General features: G+C 42.7%; 1 long non-coding RNA gene across 1 annotated transcript; it reads right to left on the bottom strand.

Moving 5' to 3' along the window:
- Nucleotides 1-441: 441 nt before the first annotated feature.
- On the bottom strand, nucleotides 442-19,830 carry LOC136525277 (uncharacterized). Its single transcript, XR_010776473.1, has 4 exons — nucleotides 19,632-19,830; nucleotides 19,417-19,537; nucleotides 1,746-1,920; nucleotides 442-629 (listed from the first exon to the last, which is right to left on the bottom strand). It is a non-coding gene; the product is annotated as an uncharacterized lncRNA (long non-coding RNA).
- Nucleotides 19,831-20,920: the final 1,090 nt, after the last annotated feature.

The following is a 20,920-nucleotide window of genomic DNA, read 5'->3' as shown; positions in this document are numbered from 1 at the left end:
CATCATTTTGTTATGTTAGTCTATATAGATCAGTACCTTTAGTATGCTCTATGTACTGTTTGTGTTAGGACATTAGTTGAGAAAGATGTTATGGTAGCGTCTATTATTATTGTAAAAAGTACTCTTGTTTGTGAACATGATTTCTAGATACAGTGATTACATATCTATATGCTTGATGTTCATGAAGCTATTAAGGGCCCAGCTGAATTAGTAGCTACAATAGAACTGTCCAATTTATCCAAGCTCAAGCATGGCTGCCCCCACTTAACATGTTGGCATGCACACACTTACACTTATATAAATCCTGGTAGTCCGCCGAGTATCACGTAGGACCTCGGTAAATCAACATCACAACCAAGATCACACGATTAAGCAAATACACATCACATACATGGAGTTGCAGTGGAATAATATTACAATTTAGTTCATAATTAATAATATGTTGCCAAGTTTACAAATACGATGGCGAAAACAACATAGCTTTAAAATGATTACAATAACATAAGTTTCAAATACATTGCTAGCATAAGAAACATCCTCCAACAATAGCATATAGACGAGAAATAAATATAGAGTCATCGAGCCCACCTGGCGGTTAGCCACCATCTTCAGTAGGCCAAGAACTTCACCTGCAACATGGTGGGATAAACCCTGAGTACTCGAATATACTCAGCTAGACTTACCTAATAGGAGAGAAACAAAAAGACTCTCAAGGATATGCAAGGCTTATTTCATGGAGCTGGTTGGATATCATAACTTTGCAAAAAGAGCATTACTATCATGAGTCCTTACTTTCAATCTTTTAGTCACTATTTTAGCATCAAGTTTAGTGAAGCTTATTATGGCTAACTTTACTGCCTATTCTAGAGCAATCACCTTGATTAAGCTAAAGCAAACATTAGTAACCATATCTAAGTTATCATATAATCATCATAACCATCATGTTTCATCCAGTGTTACTACGAATGAAGGAACCTCAGTCAAGTTTCTCACTATCTGGGAGAGACGGCGATTCAAATCGACTATAACCAGCTAGGCAGTATTTCTAACACAAACCCTAGACATACCTGTGGCAAGATAGTCTTAGGTCACTGTTTGGTACAACTCAAGTACACATGTCGGGGTTCGACCAGTGCAGCACAATAAGGGACAACTAGCTGCTAGGACGGTCAGGCCCAGCCTACCCTTGGGTTCATGTCTGGCTCCCCACACATCCTTACTACCTTCAGTGTGCCCACTTTTATAGAATGGGGCCCGGCCTAAGTTGAGCTACTTGGCTTCGCAATCGGAATGAGTTATCTAGTCCAGCTAAGTTAGAGGTTGTGTTCAAAATGACCGAGGACCAACAATGATGCAGTCCTTAAGCAACACAGATGGGAGAAAACATGCACACAAGACCTCCATGTCTTGCTGCCTCTCAATCACCAGATCTCGTCTGGTCTCCATTTATTCATCATCACATGGTTATTTTCCACGATAGCAAATATAGCCAACCATGATCAGGTATTCACCTATATTGTAGGTGACAGGAAATCACCCACTTCTACTGGTCTAAGCATGGCTAAGCATAGGTCATCATATTCATCTAGTAAGGGTTCGGGTATTTATATATAGTGGACAAGGTAGGAATTATGCACCAACAGGTTTCATTTAACTCCTATCAAATAATGCAGCATACAAAAGTTATACTTATGTGCATTTGTAAAAAGAGAGGGTAGGAGACTCATAATGCTCCTGGGGCTTGCCTGAGATCCAACACAAAGTTAGTTCAGTTAGCTTGCACCATCTTGGGTAACATCTCCACTCTAGGCATGCACTCCTAGGGGTCCTTCCATCTTCGGGATAGGTCCGCCAACAACGTCTTTGGGTTCGACTCCAACATTACATCCTTTGGTTCTCCATGTGGTTCATCTAGTGTACCTAAATGAGATGCAAGTGCATGAATGCGAAGAATTGTAACATGAGATGAGCACCTAGAGAGCAGTGAGTTACACCACAAGCATTTTAAGATAAGCACAAGGTTTCACCACATGACATGAGCACCTAGAGAGCAAGTTATTTACATCCAGTCTACCATAGAGATAGCAAGCTCATCAAGCATGGCATGCTAGTCAACTCAAGTTCAGTTACATCAAGAATTTATTAATCAACAACTAACTGAAACATGTTTAGCCAAACAAGAGTAAGCTAAAGCAATTAACTTAACACATGCCCAGAATCTGGACAGCAACACAGAAGGCACTTGTTTCAACCATAACTGGGGTTATAGGCATCAAACAAAGGTTATCCTAGACTTTCTAGAAATCTTAGGAAATTTTCTACGACTTTGTTATTTACACCTAGAGCTGATTCAAAGGTTAACAAGGTTGAAAAACACTAACAAGCATATCTGCACAAACTAGGATAGAAAACTGATATGAACTTCATAAATGCATAACTGGAGTTCTAGTCATCCAACAAACATGATTTTCAACAAGCATATCTATAACTTTATTATTATCATCTCAAGGTGATTCAACAGTTAACAAGACCAAACAACATGAAGAAGTAAATCTGTCCAGACTTGGACAGATTCTAGCATTAAGCTTTAGACATTTATAATTAGAGTTCTAGACCACCAAAAGGGGTGTTCTTTAACATTTTGGAAGCTTATAAAAAGAGCTAAAACTATTTAATTATCACCCAAGCATGATTCAAAAGTTATCTTAGTCAAAAAGGTACAACATTGCAGCACTATCCGATCTATAACTCTCAGATATGTTGCCCTAAAATCATGCAATTTTAGGACAAGGAAGGTAAGGGAGTTATCTACAACTTTTATATTCACCATATCCATAGGAAACATCATTATCACCACAACAAAAACTACACATGCAGCCATTTCAGCACATATGCAACAAGGTTCTTCATCTAGTTCTTTAACAAGATTATACATGTATGACTAGTCACACAGATCATAAATGATTATTAACATAGAAAATTAACATTAGTCATAGCCACATAAAAACACATTAACACTTCTCTAACATGGATACCACATAGCAATGTTCATCTTTTAAACAATTCATTGGACCTTCGTTTACCAAGTAATAAACATGAGCAACATGCAAATAAGAGCAACCTGCCCTCTACATGATTTAGGGGCTGGTATCATCAACACCCAAACATGTACTAGCATACACATAGCACACATTCACATAAGAGCTAAAGCAAGGACTAGAAATATACATAAGCAACATACTCACTAGTTATTATATTAACAAGAGAGCAAACACATAAGACATTGAACTAGCTTTAAATCATTATTTATCATAGCTCAGCAACATTCAACTTAGTGTAAGCAAGGGAGCATTATATGACTTAACTACATGCATGTACTAGCAACTTTCACTCTCCTATTTATATATAAAAGCTATATATTGATTTTTTTAGGTGATGTGGCAAACATCTAGTTTGGAGCTGAGATTTTTACTAGGTGATAAGTGATGACAAAACATGATTACAGTAGAAAGATTACATGCTCAGGTTTTATAAATTAATTATTATAACCAATTCAAGTTTTAATTGAAATTAAGCAAGTGAGAGCAAGATAAATCTATAAATCAATATTTTCTGTAAACACATGGTCACATTAAGTATTCTCAAGTCACAATAATATCATACAAAGGCGAAGGAATCATATTTTCTATTTTTACAGACTTATTTTATTTATAAACCATTTAAAACTATTTATCAAACACTAAACAAGATAAATCAGTAACTCAGTCATACTGCATCCAATCAACATGAAATTTTTACCACAACACACATATAGCATCAGTAGCCTACCATAAAAATTTGCACCTCATTTTGAGCACCACAACTATAGATATGAATTTATTCCTAGAAAACCCTAATTTATAAAGATAAATATGTGCAGTAAAAACTTTCTACTAAAACATATGATATTATGGAACTACTGCATAGATCTACTCACAAGGATTCCAAAACATATTCATTTGCTATTTTACTATTTTTTCTGCAATTTACTACGAATTTCTAAAGTTTAGCCCATTTAGATTCATATAAGAAAAAAGAAAATGAAAAACACTTGCATCTAGAACCATAAAGATTTCACAAATCAACTAAGCTCAGATCTGCAAAACCTTTCTCTCTGGATCATTAAGCATAAGAAACCCTAACAAGAGTTTCTATTTCATTTTATACCCTTCTTCTTCTTCCTCCTCGTATAGAGTAGGCAGGGGACAGGCTTGGGGCCAGCCGGCCATGGCCAGCAGGAGCCGGCAGCGGCGGGGAGGGGCAGCGCAAGCACCAACATGCCCACCCACACCCATGGGTGGCCATAGAGTAGCAGGAAGCAGCCGGTTGTAGCCTGGCCACATAAGCCTACGGCTCGGTGGCATAACGAGATGGCGATAGGGCGCCCCGACGGCATAGCGGGACCAGAGCAGGGGTCTCTCCACATGCAGCATGACATGGCAATGGTGGTGGTAGCTACTAGGCACAAGGAGGCGTGGAGGCAAGGAGACACAGCTGCGGGAGCTCTACTCGCTGGCCATGGCTATGCGGTCATGGGGGATGCGTGCTCTAGGGTGCTAGAGCGAGCGCAGGGACAAGCAAAGAGGCGAGGGCGAATGCCTAGGAGCCAAGGTTGTGGGGATAGCGGTTCCGCGTCCACACCTCGAGCGAGTTGGAGGCAGGGCACGCGTTGGCATGGTGGGGGCACGGCTGGTGCATGGAGGACGTGTGGACAATACGTCGAACACCTGGTGGGCGTGGAGGTGCCGACTTGGAGGCCGTTTTTGGGCTAGCTACGGGCCAAACTAGGCTATGGGCCTTGAAGCAAAGTTTCTCCACTCAGGCTACTCTATCACTTGTATTTACGGTGCAAGGCCTTTAGAGCTATGAATTAGTAGGTAATTAAGCTCCAAAGTGACAGCGTTAACCCATTGATAGCAATCAAGGAAACTTAAACTTGATGATCAAAACAAAGCCAAACTTGGGCCAAACTTCTCTGAGCTCTTCTCTAGTGAATTATCTCCAACTTTTATTGTGGGATCAAGTCAAGTCGCTTAACGAAATCATGAGAACGTGACATGCCAACCGAATTGCTACTAATCCCAGACTTAGAATATTTCCAAGTCTGAAAACAGCCGCAGATTAGATATTCGAGCACCTATTTGACTTGCTTACAAATTGATTTGGCTCTTGGTCCAAGAACAATGTTTGCAGCACTCCACTTATACTTTGACTTTCTTAAAGGTCAAACTTCATAACTTGCTTCCAAACCATTATTTAACCTTGGTCAAAGCGGTATCACGATAAACCCTAAATTAGAGTTTTAGACCAATTGAGGCATTTTCTTGACATTTGCTCAACATGAACCTTTCATAACTATTGTTCATGAGTTGAATTAGAGTTGTGTGAGCAAGGTTGCAAGGTTTGGTTGAACTCACATATTTCCATTCACTTGACAACGCAATTCAAGCAAGGATATAACTTATCATTTCATGTGACTTCTTGGCTCCAAACTTCATGAAACTTTTCCAATGGTCAAGATGGCATGATACTAAAGTGATGCACATAAAAGAGGCACATTGAACACTACTCAAGCCTACATTTGAAAACAGGTCAACATGTGAGCAAGGTGTATTGCCCAAGTTCAAGCTGGGGCTTATTTTCATAGATTTGAACTCAACACCTTCATCACCACTTCAAAAATTTAGACTAGAGCTCTTGATCATCACTTGACATAACTTACTTGAGTCCAAACTCATTGCTTAACTTGTGACTAACACATGGGGTGTTATAGTAACTATTGTGAAACTAGATGAAATTTTGTCACTGTTGGATGTAAGCGCCGTTAATTGTTTTCTTATCACCACCACCGATGGTGGTGCAAATGTCCAACACTGTCTCTATACGTATGATGCAGTAGGGATCAAAAGTATATCACCGCTAATTCCTTTAGTAACCCAACACTGACTAAATGATCATCAAAGGTGGATCGTGGTGCAAGGTGATGGTGACCCTAACCATTGTACTAGCAGATCATACGTTGAAGCGATGGTGGTGTTCACCTCTACACAAGCGTCTTAGGCCATCAAAGCGATAGTGAACCCACAGCACTAAGAGTCGAGTCAAAGTACAAGGCGATGGTGCTAGTGATCACTATAGGCGGTTGATGTGCCCACACTGATGGTTTTGATAGCCTCAACATAGGCGGATCATTTGCCAATGCGGTGGTATTAGTGTACATCCATAGCCTGGGTCATGCTCCAATGTGATGGAAGTAAGGATCTAATCATGGATGGATCATAAGACAATATAATGGTATTAGTGTACACCACAGTCAGCCCTGGATGCTGACGGTGAAGGCTATGGCCATCACTATCGATAGCTTACCGCCAAGGCCAAAATGCAGGCAGCGATGGGGGTTATGACGTGGCTGTGAAAGGTCCAAGTGCAATAGTGTTACTATAAGAGAACCAGTGTTGTTTGATCTAATAGCACACATGTCCACCAGTTTGACTATGGCTATTTATATAAACTGATCACCTGTTAGTTACTTTAGAAAACCAGTGTCATTTGATCTAACTGGAGTCGAAACATACAACAATAAAGTTGGTAAATGAATTTTTTATTGATAAACTCCATTACTTTCGACTAGGTGTATAATAAAAAAGACCTATCGAATACTTCCATATGTACAATAACAAAGACCTTTCAAGTATGGGGTTTACCCATACCTGACTACATAGGACACCTATTCTCCTCAGTTGATTACTCCACATGAGAGAGAAGAGAAGCGGGCTATAAGCTTATAGCCGGCTTAGACACAAGAATTGAGAAACTTGTGAGAGAGATAAGTGGGCCATGTATTAATAGTGAAGAGCTAACTACTATATGGGTGGGTTGAGAGAAGGCTGCAAAGATCCTTACAGCCATTCTCTAAGTGAACCCCCTTAATCAGCAAAACTTCCACAAGCACCAAGATTAAGCAGCCCCTGCTGCTTCTAGATACCAGGTAGTACCCAATCTTGAAGGCCTTCTCCCAACGCTGCTGCTGCCACTGGAGGAGTTGGAGAAGGAGCGCCATGGCGATGAAGAAAATATAGAAGGTTGGCTCAAGAGCTTTGTCTGTATCTATCTGTATCTAAGTATGAAGGAGTGTGTGGATTGCCAAGAAGCACATCTAGCCTTGGCTTAAATAGGCCACCCTTGAAGATAGAGAAGCGGAGAGGAGCAGTTAACATATGTGATCTAGGCATACGCATAAGGGTAGATGAGGCATATGATGGTTCCCCATGGAAGTGGTGAGACGGTGTTGGATGTTGGGACATTCAACATTCACAATGAATTTACCGTTGGTAGACCAAACGGTTGTGTAGGGCCAGGCGGCCATAACACCTATCCCAGTCAGCTCGGCTCTTCATGTGATGGAGATAATACCACTGCCGCATCTATTGTTAACCCATAGGCAGTAGAAGTTTCAACTGCCAGTTTTCTTCCATAGGAGGCCTCGCTATCGGTCCAACCGACGATCAAAGTATAACACAGTCACTTCTATCGCTATGGCAGTGAAAGTGGAGACAGTGGTATATCAATCTATAGTAGTGAATTAAAGTACTCGACCTCTTGATATAGCAACCATTAACCAACCAACCACTCGGAAGATTCATAATTTGCAATGCATACTCTCCAAGTGACATAATATGTATGTATGTCATAATGCAACTCCATTTCAGAGTTTAGTGTTGGACGATGCCAACATCTCATGCAACTGCATGTACCGGTACTAGTCACTACATGATGGTGGTGAGCGGCCTTTATCTCCATATGAAACGCATGTTGACGGTAGTTAACGAACATTATAAATCGTCAATATTACATGTATAAGGGCATGAATATAATCACCAACATAGGTTTAGAGGTTTAAACTAATAAATTCCATGAGTTTTGGTGAATCTATATTTTCTGTAGGGTTTATCCTAGAAAATCATCAAGGTGGACTTAGATGTCAGAATTAATCATGCTTAATCATCGCATAAACAACTCTAGAAGGTTCTAGAGGACACTAGAGGATACCACACCGAAGCGGAGGGTGAGGGGCCTGCCAGGAGGGACCTATAGAACAGTTGTAACACCCTAGTGTTAAACACTACATTTGGCACTTGCATTTCATGAGCACAAGCATCATCCAAGCATTCATGAGCATGAGCATATGGAATTTCAACTTCTTCTTTACATATTATCACATGTGATGTTGATTATATATATGCATATGCTTGTGATCATGTGTGACCAATGTAAGAGATGGTTGTGAGGTTACAAAAACACTTTAGACATGTCTAGGATGGTAAATGGAACAATGTTTGTATTCATGACATGGGCCAATTTTGCTTCTACGTCCTAGTTTACTCTAAACTTCCATTTTCATGTTACTACTTTGACCAAAGTTGAACTATAGCATAGAGTGTTTGCATGGCAGTGCACCCTAAATAAAAGTTGTAGTTCTTGATGTGGGTAACAAATTTTATTTATGGGTCATGAGCTAATTCAATGCCTAGCATGGTCAAATAGAGCCCACAAGTAGCAATGAAATGTTGTTTTCAAACTTAGAAAAATTTTCTAAGTCTAAACCAAATTTCAGTTTCCATGTGCTCTACTTTGGAGCCCTGTAGTTTGCAAACCATGGCTAAATAGACAAAACTCCTTTAAGAAATCTTGTAGTACTCATGTAGCTCTGCACTTTGTATTACTGAAGTTTTCACAAATTCACCATAGATTAGGAGATAGAGGAGAGTGATGATGGCGGTTTCAGTCGACTGAATCGGCTTCCCGGTTCAAATTGGCCAGGCTCGGTGGCCGACCGCGCACAGGCCACGACCACAAGCTGGTGGCCATACACTGGCATCGGGCCCGCCGGTCAGACCGAAGGGGAGTGAAGAGGGAGGCAATGCTGCTGCTTCCCTCCCATTCTCACTCTCTCACCCTCACTTTACATCTCTCGTGCTCGCCGAAGCAAAGCGAAGCACCGCCCCATCGCCGCCACACCTCTGCTGTGCTCGCACGACATCCACATAGCACTGCCACCCAATCCACCTCACCCATAGCTTCACCACCACCTCCTCTACCTCCCCGACCCACCATTGTCACCGTTCGAGCCAAGGTAAAGCAGCATTTCACGTCATTGTCGGCGCCATGGCCATGGAGCACCACCGAGCTCCGAGCTCACCCATGGCCATCTATCATCGTTGCTCCTCCGACCTTCCCCTTCCTTGGTTTGAATCTAAAGTGTGCCAGTGATCACTTCCCTTATGCCTAGTTAAGGATCTCAGGTGGCTAAAAAAGTACTAACATGGGGGTTTTATTTTCGTCGTCCATACGGCGTGCTATTGTATGGATGCCATTCACTTGAGTGGTAATGTATGGATCAAATGCCTCTACGCCCGAGGTAAGATGATGAGTGGTATGACCGCAAGATGTGAGCATGTGGTCTAAGGGGAGAGGTAGCTTTGATAATGAAGTATATATATGTCTCATATATATACACTAAGGCTATTTAATTATGGGTTAGCTTTGATACGAATGTATATGCATAATTATATGTATATATGGGACATATTTACTTTTAGGTAGCTTTGATATGGAAGTATATATATGGGTATATATATAGAAGTATTTAGTATTCAACCTAGAGCCTAGATTTTCATTTCTGTATTTATATAATTATAGGGTTGGGCTGGAATGAAACTCTTGTGTAGGTATGCTAACAACAAAATGTGTAGCCCGACTAGTTACATTATATTATAAGAGAACGTATGTATGCCACCAGTGTATTTTGCTAGAAGTTTCAATTTTTCCTAAGTTTGTGAGGATATATGGAACGTGCATGCATCATGATGAATCATTCATTACATACTTGCATTGTTCCTCCCCTTATAAGTTTCTTATTCCGTTAAGTAACTCTTTTCTATTATAATATTGTTCTCACAAAGGGTTGCACCATATTTTGTTGGCATAGATGGCAGCATCAACTAGGAGTGAGACTTTCCTAGAGATCTTCGATACCCCTGCCCTACTTTGGAGGGTACTGCACTTTGTGGGGTATACCGAACTGCCCCGCTACTTTTGGAATGAGGGATATCTGGAAGGACAGCCATGGTATGATGTGCAGCTAACCATACCTGCTCGTACCCAAGCACCCCTATGGCAGGAGTGGAAGGCGGATTCTGAGGGAAAAACTCCTTGGGAACGTGCCCAAGTAGTTGCTTTTGAGGTGCTGAGCCAGATTTATCAGCAGCACGGGGATGAGTTGATCGGCAGTGCAGCTGATACTTTTCCTCAAGTAGATCCATCTATAGTAGTTTGGGCACAACATAACCGCAATGCATTGATCCAAGACCAGGATGAGCGGGCAGAGAGTTCTAGTCCTGCTATGAGTGCTATGTTCTCCATGATGAAGATGTTTTATGCTTGTTAGGACACCTAGGACTTTTGGTAGGAGTCTTATACCACTTGTATGGATAGGCTCATGAGAGCCAAAGCTTGCACAACAGAAGCTGAGGAAGCGTGTGCGCAAGCATAAGAAGGTAGCTAGGGAGGCTCATTGGGACATCGATGAAGCTTATACCGCATTGGGATCCCTCCATACTCAGATGGAATAGGTCGATCAGCAGAGAGCTACCACTCAAGCGGCAAGAGCTGATGATCAGGCTGTGCTAGCAGGACCTATGGGAGTAGCTAGAGGCCGCTCGCACCAAGGCCTTCACTGCTACGTGCCAGCAGATCTTAGCCAACAACCATGCAGCCTTGGCAGAAGCAGCATGTGATAGAGTCAAAGCTGAGGCTGCACAGCAGGCATGGGTTGAGTGGGATTTGCGCCATTAGCTTGCTCATACCCAAAACATGGTGGTTGATCTTCAGCATGGGGTGCATTTTCTAAATAGCCAACTACACCCGATCCTTGATGAGGAAGAAGAAGATCTGGAAATGTTTGTTGAAGATGATGGTTGGGAGAAGGAAGAAGTGGTGCCCATGGATGAGGGCGAGGCTCTATCTAACCTCGATAGTGACCATGCTGATGTGTAGAGCAGCTTTAGTGACTAGTTTGGTGCGCTAGATGTTATCCTCTGCTATCTTTTATGTAATGGACATGTGCTTTAAGTTTTGATCTTCAGATGTATCAGTTAATGTAACATTGGACCCTTGCATGTTGGTCCACTATGGGTCAAACTCTAATGAAATTATAGTTATGTTTTGCTGGTGAAATGTGACATACATGTTAACAGCGTTGCGAGTATGATAAGTGATCAAATTGGTGATGTCATGTTGTGAGAATGAATTATTATGCCTCTATTTTATTATATGAATTTAGATTCTCTCCAGTAAATTCAGTTTGGTATGATTACGCAATTCTTCTACAATTTCTTGACATTAGACAATAATCACTTATTGTTGCAAATTTTACATATGACTCGCACTCACACTGGGGCAGGTACCAGCCAAGGTGGCAATGATGGTGACCTACCACCACCGTCACCACCCTCCACGAATGAGTTTTTCATGCATTTCTTGGGGAATCAGTGAGCAATGGAAGAAACATTGTGCCTCATTGCGCAGAATACTACCCATGCCCACCAGCAAAATCAGGGGCCAAAACCCAATCAATACAGTACATTCAAGGACTTTCTAGAGACTAAGCCTCCTATCTTTAAAGAGGCAGAATAGCTCTAGGCTGATGAGTGGTTGAACACTATTGAATAGAAGTTTTGTCTATTGAGGGTCACTAAAATGATGAAGGTCGAGTATGCATCGCATCAACTGCAGGGGCCTATAGGTATTTGGTGGACTTATTATTTGTCTACCTTACCTGCTGGAGCAAATGTTACTTGGGAGCAATTCAAGACAGCCTTTAAGGGACATCATATACCCCTAGGGCTGATGTGGATGAAGGTCACTGAGTTCATGAAGCTGACACAGGGGACAAAGACTCTCACCGAGTATATGCATGCATTAAACAACTTGGCCAGATATGCACCATCATTCGTGGATACAGAAGAGAAAAAGATAGAAAGCTTCAACAGATGCCTTGGCACCAGGTTGATGAAAACCATGGCCAACTCTAGATGTGCTACATATAATGAATTCGTTAGTGATGCCCTAACACAGGAAAACCAGAACAACCTACATGCGGCAGCAAAAAGTCATAAGAGGGTAGCTGAAGCATGTGCCTTAGGTTCCTCTCATTCTAGGGCTCTAGTGGCAGCTAGGCCACAATTCCGTCCCCCATCACCTAAATTCAGGCCTCCCCAGCAGAAAGCCTAGGCTAGTCATCCTCAGCAGGTGTTTCATAGAGCCTTCACTATTGCCATGACTAAGGGAAACATAAGGCAAGGAAGCTCAGTAGGTCCAAGAAACAACCAGTCATGCTTCAACTGCAATCAGACGGGCCACTGGGCCAAGGAGTGCCCCTATCCCAAGAAGAATGGAAATCAAAACTAGGGTAATCAGAAGCAGGCCAATCCTAAGGCATGTCTTGGGTACATGCACTATATAGCTATGGAGGAAATTCTCGTAGGGGAAGTTGTTACTGATGGTATGTTCCTGGTAAACAAACACCCCGCAATTGTTTTATTTGATTCTGGAGCTTCTCATTCATTTATGAGCCAAACATTTGCATCTAAGCATGATTCGAATATAATTGAGGTAGATAAGGATGGCTTATAGTATAAGTTCAGCTGGAGCTACTATCTCTACAAACCAAATAGTTAGAGATGTGGTTATCTCTATACAAGAGAGAGAACATACTGTGGATCTCATAGTATTGCCTGGGTTAGCCATAGATGTGATTTTGGGCATGAGTTGGATGAGTGGTCACGGAGTTCTTATTGACACTACCACTAGAACAATTATGTTGAGAGAACCAAAGGGGGGTAGTGCTTTTCTAGTACCACTTCCCAAAAGTTTTGATCTTCAAAACTTGTCTTGTGCCATCCAAACCACTACTCTTTGTGACTATTCCAGTAGTTTATGAGTTCCCTAATGTATTCCTAAATGAATTGTCTAGTTTGTCACTAGATAGGGATGTGGAATTTAGGATTGAGTTAGTGCCAGATACAGCACCTATCTCAAGAAGATCCTATAGGATGCCACCCAATGAGTTAGCAGAACTTAAAATTCAGCTACAAGAACTTTTGGACAAAGGTCTCATTCGACCTAGTTCGTCTTCCTAGGGTTGTCTAGCTTTATTTATGAAGAAGAAGGATAAATCCTTGTGGATGTGTGTGGACTATAGGCCGCTAAATGCCGTCACCATTAAGAACAAGTAACCTTTGCCTTGTATTGATATTTTGTTTGATCAATTGGCAAGAGCAAAACTATTCTCTAAGATTAACTTGAGATCAAGCTATCATCAGATCAAGATCAGGCTAGAAGATATACCTAAGACAACTTTCTCTACTAGGTATGGCTTGTATGAGTATTTGGTCATGTCTTTTGGGCTGACAAATGCTCCTACCTATTACATATACTTGATGAATTCGGTGTTCATGCCCGAGCTTGACAAGTTTGTGGTCGTATTTATCAATGATGTCCTGATTTACTCTGAGAATGGGCTAGAGCATCTAAGAGTTGTCTTGTCTAGGCTGAGAGCATAAATTATATGCAAAGTTTAGCAAGTGTGAATTCTGGCTGAAGAAAGTAACTTTCTTAGGTCATATATTATCTGAAGATGGAATCTCTATAGACCCATCTAAAGTGCAAGAGGTCATGGATTGGAAGACCCTCAGTCAACTATTTGCACTTCACAACAATCAAAACATTTTTGCTATGAAATTCATTCCCTTAAACCACATGATGAATCAAGTTAAAATATGAAATCACATATTTTATAGATAAACACAAAGGCTATAAGTTCAAAATTTCCTAGGTATTACATTCTACCCCCTTAAAAGAATTCTTCCTCGAATTCCTCTAAATTGAATCGTATGGAAAACTAATATACTAGCAAAGCAGATCACCTAGAACTTTCCAAAGCTAGATTGACAAAGGTATGACTCAAGTCAAAATTACCTGTAAGTGCATTAAGCAAAAAGACCAATACTGCCTAAGTAGACTTATTTGCCCAAAGAAAGCACATAGGTTGGAAATGATATATCACACATTTAAAGACTAAAATCAATTAAGTGAGCAACTAGACAAAACCCACACCTAAGGGGTCAGGGGCAGATAACAACACCCCTGTAAAGAATGTACACATCAGTCCAGGCATGGCAGACTCACCAAAACAAATAAAAAACAAGGCTTAAATCAATCAGTCTCCTCCAACTTCGCTATTTATGCATTAGCCTACAACACCATAATCAACATGACTTTATTGTCACAACATAGATAATCAACATAACTTTAGCAAAAGAAACCACCATTACCATAGAACTGATGGGCAAGCTTAAAACACAAAGTTTACTTCTAATGCCAATATATTACTCCACTCGGTTTAACCTACTCAAAACCAAGCCATAGACTTTAAGAAAACTTATAACAAATAGTCTTTCCATAGAACATTAAAGCTTGCATGCCTTCAAACAAACACTTCACCCAAAAGATTTCAAAACACAAGTTCTCATGATTGGATACTAGGAGCTATCATACTGATGAGGACATGACACCCATGCATATGACCATGTTTGGCACATGGTATGGAGGGGTAGGAGGCCAGCAATGGTTTCCAAGTCAAGAAGGAGGTCCAAGGCTAATTCGGTTTGAATCCCCGAGGTGGAGGCCCAAAGCAACTCAAGTTCGAGTCTACCTCGGCCTCTAGAACCAGTCTGCCTTAAACTAGTCACCCAGGATGCATCTGGACTCCATTTTTTACGATCCACATATGGTTGGAAAGCTAATTTGATAACGAAGCCAATCCAAGTGGTCTCACATCAAAAGACCTTCGGAATCAATAGGAATCATCAAAGCAAGTCAGTATCCAGAATCTACCAGGGTGCTGCGATACCGTCTTTTAGTCCGTTGGACCGTGTATCGTGTTTGGACCCATTAGGGGGCGCGTCTAGGGGGGTGACGCCCAAGACTCTATAAATAGCAGCCATTTTTCTCCTTAGGGTTTGGGTTTTGTTTAGTTCTTGATTTCCTTATGAAACAGACATCATTTTGCTGCAACTGTGCCGCCAAGGCTGCTTACTGTGAACCAGGGCCCTAGTTCTTGATCTTGTTCACCTGTGACGATTAGTCCTTTCGAATAAAGACTTGAACTCCTTGTTATCATAAGCCTCATATTTATTTGTAATTTTAGATTGTGTTCATCCCGTTCTTGCTTGTGTTCTCGATTCGCTTGCAGGAAAGCCTTCTTGGTGAGGTCAACCGTGTTCCCGTGATTGATAACCAACGGAGCAGTGGTGTAACGGTTGCAGGGGTCCGAATCAGCCTTGGTTCGAAGCCTAGATCGTGAACATTGAGTCTCCACCAATCGACGCTATCATACCTTTTGGAAGATCAGGCCTAGTCTACATCAAGTGGTATCAGAGACCTTGTTGCCCGTTAGGTATAACTTTATTTTTCCCTTTAGATTGTTACTGTTTTTGCATTACCTATAGTCCACAAAAAGCCAAAAAAATATACACCGCCACCTATTCCCTGTCCTATAGCCTCGTTGTGCCGTGCAATTTCGTTTCTGGTTCGCGTTGTTGAGTTTGTGTCCTAGGACAAGTTCTGGTTGCTAGTTTTAGATCGTTTTTAGTCCAGTTTGTGTTTTTCCCTTTATTTTTCATCATAATCCATGAACACATTCAAGTCTTGATGTGTTTCTTTTATATCCATCAAACCCTAGTCCACGCCATCTAATTTTTTACACTTGTGTTCACTGTTTTCATCAAATCCTTGCTGTCGTGACTAATTTTGCGCGTATTGTTTCCGTTTTGTCCTCTAATTCGGAGTCAGTTCATAAAACTGGTCTAGTTTTCGCATAGAAACTCGGATTTCAACGTTTCATAAATCAAAATTGATTAGAAAAAAATTTCAGATCCGTCTGTCCCCTGCTTTGCTGGGTTTGGAAATTTTTATTTTGGCCAAAAACTGGTCACAAGCTTTTTATCGATTTTGAGCACATCTTCTAAAATTTCCACAGGCTACGCCTTTCACTTGTTTAAGCTCATATTTTTTATAGTTACTTCTTTTATGCTCCTAAGTGAAGAAAAAATATCAAAAAAATAAAAAGAAAAAGTCAAAGAATCCTAAAAAACAACGACGGTCCAAAAATAGAGAAAAAAGAGAGGGGCAAAAGTGGAACAATATCTAGAGGAGCACATAGAGAGCGCCATTTGAGTTGTATTTGCGTGTGCTGATTTCTGTCTTGTTCCTATTCTTGCTGTTCACATCACTTGATACATCTGGTACTTGGAACGTGAGTAGGCCAGCAACTAAGATAAGTACTTGGGATACTTATTCAGCTTTGCTATTCAGTTGCGAATTTTGCTATTCCTTGCTACTATATTGTGTCTGTCCAAGCTCTACTTTCTTCTAACCAAGTATAGGTTCACCTTGCAACTGTTATACTCAAGCTACAACGGTATCGTAGTCATCGACCGATTGCACCGCCTATTGCTTTGGTAAGAACACTTGTAAGACCGTGGTAAGACGTTTGAGAGTTGAGTGCGTTGTTTTTCCTTGTCCACAACCTAAGTAGTTGGTAGGGATAATACTTTTGTGTTATCTTTTGCTATCTTCTAACAATGATAGGTTGTTCGTATCCACCGACTTATGATAGTATAGGTGCTGATGAGTACATGGAGTGGGAAATTGCCATAGATAACATATTTGCTACTCGCTTTATGTGTCCAAGGAGGAAGGTAAAAAATACAGCTAGTGTTTTGCGACATTCTGCTTTATCTTGGTGGGAGTCTTTAGATCCTTCTAACAAACCTCAAACTTGAAATGATATGAAACTTCTTATACGAGAAACGTTTGTTAATCCACCTCCTGTTTTGACTTCATATGATGAGGTGCACCATTTAGAGGAAGAGTCTGTTGTTATTCCTCTTGCTATGACTAACCTTCTGCAGGATAATGTACATAAGCGAGAGGATGACATGGAAGAAAATGAGGAGCTTACAACCTCATATGCAAATTCAGAGCCATCACTTCACAATTCACCTATTACTACTGCTGAGAACACAGGTAATGCCCATGGTGCTACACTCACGGAAGGTGAGAATTGTTTTAATGTACTAAATTTTTCCACAAACCATGCTATCATAGAGCAATTGTTAGTGGAACCATCTCTTGATTTATCTCTGTCCCATGATAATTTGCTTGAAGTTCCTTGTGATAAAGATAAATTGGTTGACGATGCTTTAGTTTTACATGTTTTGGAACTAGTCACTTGTGCTAAAAATAAACATATTATTCATATTGCTACTAAAACTTATGAGTTCAAACTGTTGTCTTCTTTACATACTTTGGGTTACATTGAATTTGATATTTTGTATAACCAAGATTGTTTGGAGGAGAGTCTTTTTAAATATGTTGATTTGCCTTGGTTTTCTAAACACACATATCATGTTATTGGCAAATATAACAACAAGGGACAATATATGATACATCGAGTATACATTCGTAGTAATATGAATTCTCCTTTTGTTGTACAAGATTATGATCGTTTAGAGGGCAGCGATAATAATACAAATATTTTCTCATGTTCCTCAAAGAAACAAGTTCACTTCCAAGAAGGGGAGCACTGTTGGTTGCCACCTATATCTACTAAACCACCTATTCCTGCATTGTCTTTGGTTAGTTCTAATCTTTTGCAGGATAGTGTTGACATACATCGTGTGCATTCGGATCATGGAGTCTACATGCTTGTTGAAATTTTTATGCGAGATGACATGCTAGAAACTTGGAAACATGGTCACGTTCCTTCTCACAATTATTTCACTTCCCTTTGTCTTCGCAACCCCGTTCTCCTTTATGTTGTGCAGGATCAGTTTCAAGCACAATCGACGCCGAGGATGGCTTTTCGTCTAGAAGGGGAGGATGATGAGGACATGACACCCATGCATATGACCATGTTTGGCGCATGGTATAGAGGGGTAGGAGGCCAGCAAGGGTGTCCAAGTCAAGAAGGAGGTCCGAGACTAATTCGGTTTGAATCCCCGAGGTGGAGGCCCAAAGCAACTCAAGTTCGAGTCTGTCTCGGCCTCCAAGACCAGTCTGCCTTAAACTGGTCACCCAGGACGCATCCGGACTCCGTTTTAACGATCCACGTATGGTTGGAAAGCTAATTTGATAAGAAAGCCAATCCAAGTGGTCTCAAGTCAAAAGACCTTCGGAATCAACGGGAATCGTCGAAACAAGTCGGCGTCCAGAATCTACCAGGGTGCTGCGACACCGTCTTTTGATCCGTTGGACCGTATATCGTGTTTGGGCCCATTAGGGGGCGCGTCCAGGGAGTGACGCCCAAAATTCTATAAATAGCAGCCGTCGCTCTCCTTAGGGTTTTGGTTTTGTTTAGTTCTTGATTTCCTTGTGAAACAGACATCATTGGATCACGTAGCAACATTTATAGCAAGGCACCTAATGATCCACCAATCCAATATATCAAGAGAGAATAGTTAGAATGCACGGCATGGGGCCAGTCCACCCGTCACTTCACTATTTTGTTCGAATATGGATAGTTGAGTCGCAACCTACACCGCCGCCGTGTCCCCAGCATGGCGGCCTTGAAGCGCTCCATGAACAGCGCCGCGTGCGCCCTGGACACCGCCGCCGCCGTCAGGAGGTGAAGTGCCGCCTTGGTCACAGACATAGCGAGCGCGGGAAAAGGGGGCGAAGGCGGAGCTGGTGACGCCGTTTGTTGTGCGCGGGGAGGTCTGGAGGTGGCGGAACGCCGGCTGGAGCTCGGGCCGGCCAGCAATGGTGGCCACAGCGAGAGCGAGCAGGGCACAGCAAGGAAGGGCGCGCGGCGAGGTGGCCATGCTCCTGGCCGCGTGCGCCGGCAGCACCCCAGGGGCACAGGCTGCGGCAGACGGGGTGATCTGGAACCTTGTCGCGTTCCAGGACCTTCTCCCAGCATTCCGTGATGAGGGCGTGTTGCCGCTGCTCCTGGACTGCAAAAGTGTCGGAAGGCGTTGCGTGACTGGGAGGCCACACTGCACCTCCTCCACTACCACGACCTTGCCTACCAGGTGCCAGCGCAGCAACAGAAGGCGCTGACTCTGCTACTCCTCCGTGGACCAAAGGCAGCCGCGCACGCTCGACCGTGGTGGCTTGCAGCGATTGGGGCTTCGCTCATGCTCGACCGCGGCCATGGCGGCTAGACGGCGCATGGCATGACGGCGCAGCGGCGGGTTTGCCACTCCGGCGTTTTGCCGACCTATCTATGGCTCGTGACAGCGTGGATAAGCTCACCACGGCTTAGTCGGCTCCTTGGTTGCAGCGGAGATGGCGCAGACGCGACTACCGGTGGTGATGGCAAACACGGTGGCGCGAACCGGCGACGCTATGCCGTTTCAGTGGCTTCGATGCTCCACTGACAAAACAGAGGAGCTGATAAGGTCCACGGCACCAAGGTGAAGCTATATCAAGAAAGAAGAGAGAGAGAGAGAGGGAAGCACCCGAAATACCTGGCCACGGCGAGGGGCTTCACGGCGATGATGGCGGACCGCGGCCGTGCAAATGGCGCGTGCTGCGGTGCTGTCGATTCTGAGACTGGGTCCAAACGGAGCGCAAGAACGAGTCTGAGGCGTCTGTGAAAGTACTTGGACGGGGGTGCACGGGCGACGGCGAATTTTGCCGGTAAGTGGAATCTTGCCGCCAGCGGAGTGGGAACGGGAAAAAATGAGAAGGCCCGCGGCTCGGGGTTTTAACACTGAGGGCGAAGCTTCTCCACTTGCCAGCTCCTGCTTGACCTCGGCGACGCAAGCAGGTGCGTGCCCACACGCGCGAAAGCGGCAATTGAGGGCGGCGGCCACCGGTGAAGCAGCGGCGTGGCAGCGTCGGCCAACTCGTGCGACACGGACTCCCGTGAGTGGCCCGATGCGGCCTCTCCCTCGTGGAGCCTAGGCTGGGGCCAGGTCGGCCAGGTCGCGTCGGTTGTTGGCACTGGCATGATGGGTTGTGGACTTTGGTGCATGGCGACGAAAGTTTGAGGACCTATATAGTTGTTTTTTTTGTTCAAGGACCTGAATGAAAATATCCTAAAAATTTGAGGACCCAACATGTATTTTACTCTCTTTTTATCATTCATGACCGACGGCTCCACTAGCGTAGGAACTCAGCACCAGTGGCGGACCCAAAGGGTAGTCCAGGTAGGCCTAGGACTATCCTAGAATCTGACCTAAAGTTTATTTAGTACTCAGCATTTTCAATCCTTTAGCCTATAGAAAGTATGGTCCAATAAAAAACTGAAAGAAGCCCACATTATCGTCACGGAGTGTGCGCATTCAAGGCCTGTTGTGCTCCTGCGTGGTGAAACTGGGGAGCAGGCAGGGCCTCCTGCCTGAGTCATGCGGCTTTACCAGAGTGGTTGGGCCGTTCGACGGCTCTCTCCCACTGGGGAAGCAGATGGGGACGCGCCTGGCCATTATCGATGCCTAGTGCATGTGCTGCATGGCGCTGTGCTGTTGGGCTCTCCTGGAGTTTGCTAAGTGGACGTTGACTTCTCTTTTAAAATTAATATATTTTGGATCCGAGCTCCCAATATAGCAAATAATATGTCTGTTTTAATTGTCTCGACGAGCTCTTCGCAATGGTGTACTCCAAAACTTTGTTTGATACTATTTTTCTATAAAATAAATTTCGAATTTCTTTTATGTCCAATCTCCGCCAAGTTCATGCTTTCATGACAATGAAAAAGCGCAAAGCAAAAAGCCTTGAACTAGAACTTGTATTGTAATCTCTTATTTATGTAAGA

This window comes from Miscanthus floridulus, chromosome 19 (genome assembly GCF_019320115.1).
Source record: "Miscanthus floridulus cultivar M001 chromosome 19, ASM1932011v1, whole genome shotgun sequence".
NCBI classification, from domain to species: domain Eukaryota; kingdom Viridiplantae; phylum Streptophyta; class Magnoliopsida; order Poales; family Poaceae; genus Miscanthus; species Miscanthus floridulus.
This window is presented reverse-complemented; position numbering and strand designations above follow the sequence as displayed.